Genomic DNA, 6000 nt, shown 5'->3' with positions numbered 1-6000 from the left:
AAAAAAAAATTCTTTTATTGTTATACAATCTCCCCCACCTCCCAGTCCACGCCACTATGTAACTTTCATTCTGGACTCTTGTCAAGACACTAATACCTAGTCATATATTCCTCCTAAACAGTTCTGTCCCTCATCTATTTCAATGCAGTATACGTTATTTATCCCGTCTTAGATCCCCCCAACCCTATGTCAGTTCTGCTTTACAATCGTGGCACTATGCAGTATTTGCCCTATTATGACTGAGATATTTCACTCAGATAATATCCTCCAGGGTCATCCATTTTGTATAATATTTCATGAGTTCCCTATTTTTAATGTAGCTTAGTATTCCATTGTGTGAAAATACCACAGCTTCTCTATCCATTCGCTTGTTGATGGGCACTTGGGTTGTTTCCAACTCTTTGCTATTGTGAACAAAGCCACAGTAGATATGGGTGTGCATATATCTGCTTGGATTTCAGTTCTAGTTTCTTTGGGGTATATTCTCAATAGTGGAATTGCTGGGTCAAACAGTATTTCTATTTCCAATTTTTTGAGAAAGCCTCATACTGCCTTCCACAGTGGTTGCACCATTTCTGTTTCTCAGCAATCTTGCCAACATTTGCTGCTTGCTGTTCTGTTAAATGTTGCTATTCTTACTGAGGTGAGATGATATCTTATGTTGTTTTTATTTTCACCTCTTAGAGCTAGGAATTTTGAACATTTCTTCATGAAGTGTCTGTTCATATCCTGTGCCCATTTTTCAATTGAGTTGTTTACCTTTATCTTGTTGTGGTGGAGTTTAGGGTTTTTTTTAAAAAAAAAACAACATTAAATTAGCCGTCTTTGTGAGAGGGAGATTATGTTGAGTTACAGAGATGGACTCAATTACACACACACACACACACACACACACACACACACAGAGCAGTTGCCATGAAATTGGCTTTAACTCATGGCAACCTCTACAGTCTTCAACATGGTTTGCAAACACCAAGAAGACAAAGATCTTCACCATTGGGACAATAGGCAACATCATGATAGATGGAGAGAAGATTGAAATTGTCAAAGATGTTATCTTACTTGGATCCACAATCAACACCATGGTACCAAACATCAAGAAATCAAATGTTGTATTACACTGATAAACTCTGTTGTCAGGGACATCTCCAAAGTACTGAGCAGCAAGGATGGTGAAGTTTCATCTCATACTTTGGGCATGTTGCTAGGAGAGACCATTCCTTGGAAGGAAAGAGACAATCAGGCTTGGAAAGGTGGAGGGTAACCAGAAAAAGAAGAGCCTCAATGAGTTGGCTTATAACAATGACGGCATGGTACAACCACTATGGAAGGCTGTCTGGCACTTTCTCAAATAGCTGGAAATAGAAATAACATTTGGCCCAGCAATTCCATGACAAGTAATATACCTTAAAGAAACTAGAGTTTCTACCCAAACAGATACATGCTTTATTTTATCACATTTATTGCTGAGTTATTCACAATAGCAAAGAGATGGAAGCAACTCAAGTGTCCATCAACAAATGAAAGGGTAGAAACACTAGGCACATTGATACAATGGAATACTATGCAGCACTGAAAAACAAGGAACCCATAAAATATACAACATGGGTGACCGTGGAGGACATTAAGCTGAGCAAAGTATCTCAGTCATAAAAGGGCAAATACTGTGTAACACTATTGTTATAAAACACCAATGACATAGGAGTTGGGTGGAAACTGAGAATAGAAGGGATAAATAGTGAACACTGTACTGGAAGAGATGAAGGAAAGAACCGTGTAAAAAGAATATATGATTAGGCATTATCTGTATAACCGTCCGCAGTAAGAGGTACATAGTAAAGTGGACTGTGCGGGGAGGGAGAGGAAATTATGTAACAATGAATACATTTTTTTAAGTGAGTTAGGGGGGTAGGGAAGAAAATGTGTAACAATGAATAAATGAAAATCAAACTTTCATTGAAATCACAATTTAAAAAAGGAAAAATAAAAAAATGATGGCAGCAATGGGCTCAAATATATCAGAAGTATGAAGTTGGTAGAGGATAGGGTTCAGATTTGCTAGTCATAGCATCACTATGAGTGGTCCTAACAACAACAACAACAAAACGGAGGCCTTGTGCATGTCAGATTAGAATTATACTCACTCCATTAGGTTTTCAAAGATGAGACCTTTCAGAAGCAGATTTCCAGGCATTTCTTCTGAGACATCTCTGAGTAAGTGAAAACTTCACCATTCATGAACCTACCATTTTTGCTACCCACATAGAAAGACAAAAAGAGGGAATCAGGAGAAAGACAATACTAAAAGGAAAGGCCCAACATCATCAATTCTGAAGTTAAAAGGTGAGAATTCTGAATGAAAGGAAGCAGTTAGCGTGTTGTGTTCTGTACTGTTGAGTTGACTGTGATTCACAGTGACCCCAAGATCAGCAGATCTCAATCCTGCCATATCCTGCACCATCCTCACCATCTCCCACATGCTGCACCCATTGGAACAGTGACTGTGTCAACCGCTTGTTGGAGGGCTTTCATCTTTCTCTGACACTCCTCCTTTCCCAGTATGATGTCTTTTTCCAAGAACTGGGCCCTCTAACAACATGCCCAAAATACACGAAATGAAATTTCACCATCGTTTCCTCTAAGAAGGACCCTGGTTTCACTTCCTCCAAGATAGAGTCGTTTGTTCTTTTGGCAGCTCATGGACTATTCAGCACTTTTTGCCAACAATACAATTCAAAAGCATCAATTCTTTTTCTGTCATCCTTATTCATTGTTTAGTGTTCAGATGCATAGGAAACGATTGAAAAGACCCTGACCTTAGTCAGCCCACAGAAGCCAGAAAAGGCAAGAAATGGATTCTCCCCTCGGACTTCCAAAAAGGAAAGCATTCTACTGACACTGATCTATTAGACCCACCTGTGACTCCTGACATGAAGAAGGGTAAGTAAAAAAATTGTGTTGTTCTAATCCCTCAAACTTGTGATAACTTATCTCTGTAATTAGAAAACTAATACAAATGCTTTATCACGTTAGTTACCATATGGGCAACTCAGGCCACGGAGAAGATCTGGAAATAGTGTAGAGCACATTTCAAAGTTGTCTCAATCAAGCGCAAGAAAGCGGGAATATTCCTCCACCAATCCACAGTATCAGGGGCTGAGACTCGTTTCCAGGAACATCAACGCTCTCGCTCTTTCACATTGCTTTGTGTGGCTTCCTAGTCAGGGAGCAAATCTGCAGGCAAAAATCAGAGGTGTTTAAAATAACCTTCTGTGTGCAGGGGTGAAGATCAAGGACACCAGCAGCATCTGTCACAAGCAACTTTTAGAAATAAAACAGAAATAATTTTTGTTATCGCAAAAATTGGGATCTCCTCCTAGTAGTACAAAATAGGGAGCTCTGGTGGCCTAGAGGCAAGAAGCTGTGCTGCAATCCTGAAGGCAGAAGGTTTGAATCCACCAGCTGCTGCGTGGGAGAAGGATGAGCAATATCCTCCCATACAATTAACTGCCTCTAGAAACCTGCTGGGGGATCAGCTATGGTTTGGTTTCAACTCAATGATACAAAACAAAAACCACTGCAACAAGTAGTACAAGATAGTGCAAGTTCAGATCGGTTGTTCATAAGGTCACGTTGAGTCATACTTGACTCAACGACACCTAACAACAACAGTAATATTTCTCGAGAGCTCCAGTGGCCTGGTGGTAAGAACTTGTGCTGCAATTCCAAAGGCATGAGGTTCGTTTCCACCAGCTTCTCCATGGGAGAAAGATGGATAGTCTCCTTCCATGTGCTTTGCTGCCTCTGAAAACCCACTGAAGAGTCAGCCAGGGGTCGGTTCCAATTCTTTGGCAAACAACAACAACAATAGCAGTATTTTTTTTGTCTGGGTCTGGAAATGTTAAAAACTTCATAAATTTGCAATGATTCTGAACAACCAGGAAGTCTCACCAAACACACCAGTAGTATCTTTTTAGGAAAAACTGGCCAAGATCTAGCCACAATTCTCCCATTGGGCTAACCAGCATATTTCCTTCCTGCTCAGGAGGTGCAGTCCATAGAGAATGGCATTGTTAACCAAAGACTTACCCCTACAGCAGTTCCAGTCTATCAGTGGCTCCATGGACAAAGAAGGGCAGTCTCCTCCAGTGCGAGTTATAGCCTTGGAAACTCAACCTGTTCCCACTCAATGGCACAACAAGTTTTTTAGTTCCTGAGCTCGTGTAGAACAAACTCACCCAAGGAGCCTCAGTAACACTCAGAGGACAGAGACATATGAAATGAACTAGGCATTCATTTTGGTAAGAATATCCAACAATAGCTTTCTGAAGAAAAGAGAAAGATAGCCAATAATTCACAACAGCTGGAACTAAATTCCCATACATTCTTCACACTTTTTTGCACAGTGTTGAAAGGAGTATAAAATCAACCCAGCTTAGTTAGAACATTCTGTCATGAAGTCACAGAGACAAGTTCCAAAGGGAAGGAAAATGTGAATGCAATGTGCTTTTCTGCTCCCTGAAGGCTTAAATGAATGCTATTAACCAATAAATGTTTAAAGATCAAAACTCATAGCATGAACAACGTGTTTTCTAAACTCTGCCTTGCTCAGATCCCTGTCAACAAATGAAGTGCAGGTAAGAGAAAAACATCTTGAGAAAATGAAGAGGAAGAAATAAAGCAAGGGGCAACAAAGATGTTTCTCTTCTTTAAAATTCCTGTTTGAATATTTCACCACATGTAACCTTTGCACAGCTTTCTGTTTGAACTCTGGAATGGAAGAAGTGTCATAACTAATGCTTGTTTCAGACTTGGGTGACCAGTGGAACAGAAACAGAGAGAAGAATCTGGAAAGTGAGGGCAGGACCAGAAGTCCAGGAGGGTCAGGAGGGCCAAACCACAGCTACCTACACATTAGTTCTTTCACAATGACCACCTTCGCTTGATTTTCATGATACCTCATCTAGCCACATTGTAAAAATAGTCACTCAGCCATATATTTCCAACAAAAAAAGATTTTAAAATACGCTTGAATTATGGAGAGCAGTGAGAGAATGAATAAAGATCCCACACCAAAAGCATGTCTTCTTGACAGATACACTTACCAGGGACCCCAGCGGACAGATACAACCAGGGATCACAGCAACCACGACTTAAAAGGATGACTTTAAACTGCATCTAGAAGGCAAATTTTAGAAAGGTAAAATGTCTAAAATGGTATTTTCTTTCCCCCTACATCTCAGTCTTGTCTTTAAAAAGAAAATCAAAGTTGTAAAAATGGTGTGGACCTGGGAATGGTGATGTCTGACCTCTTGCAGCATCACAAGGTGAGAGAATCAAGATCAACTACAAGAGCACTAGTAACCCAAGGCTGATTCCTATGAGGTCAAACATGCTTCTAAGAAGTGTCAAATCTGTCAATCCTGACACCAACCATCTCTCCCACAATGTTGTTCTCTTCTCTGCTGAGTTTAATAATCCACTGCAATAACCAGACAAGATTCATAGATCATATTTTACTAGGGAAGAATAAGTTATAATTCAAGATCAAGAAAACTCAGGATACAATTCTATCAGTACAGCTGCTTTTCAGCCATGCCTGAAGGTAGTCCTCTCTCTGGCCATTGGCCTGTGCATTGCTTGTGCAAGTGTTACAACAATCTCGTGGCTCTGCTAGCATAAATGCCTCAGAAGTGCCCTATGGTGCTCAGCAAGACTAGGCATGAAGGCCCAAGAGCTAAATGGATCAGCAAACCTAGCTTCTCAACGAAAGTCCAAAGGCATTCATTCTGCCAGTCAGTAAACCTTCTGCCCCAAAGGCACTCAGCTTTCTCTCTCCATAAACTGAGTCTATCTCAAACCAGTCTCTTGGTTCTTTTATTTCTATTGCCTCTACTTCTCTGTAATTCATTGGCACTTGCTGTTCTGCTGCTTTTTGTCATCTCTCTTGTGTCTTTTGTCTTTTGTATCTATGGCATTTAGCACGGGACCTCAGGTTCA

Source organism: Elephantulus edwardii, unplaced genomic scaffold (assembly GCF_000299155.1).
Source record: "Elephantulus edwardii isolate Elephantulus edwardi_28Jun2011 unplaced genomic scaffold, EleEdw1.0 scaffold00051, whole genome shotgun sequence".
Classification (NCBI taxonomy): Eukaryota; Metazoa; Chordata; class Mammalia; order Macroscelidea; family Macroscelididae; genus Elephantulus; species Elephantulus edwardii.
This window is presented reverse-complemented; position numbering follows the sequence as displayed.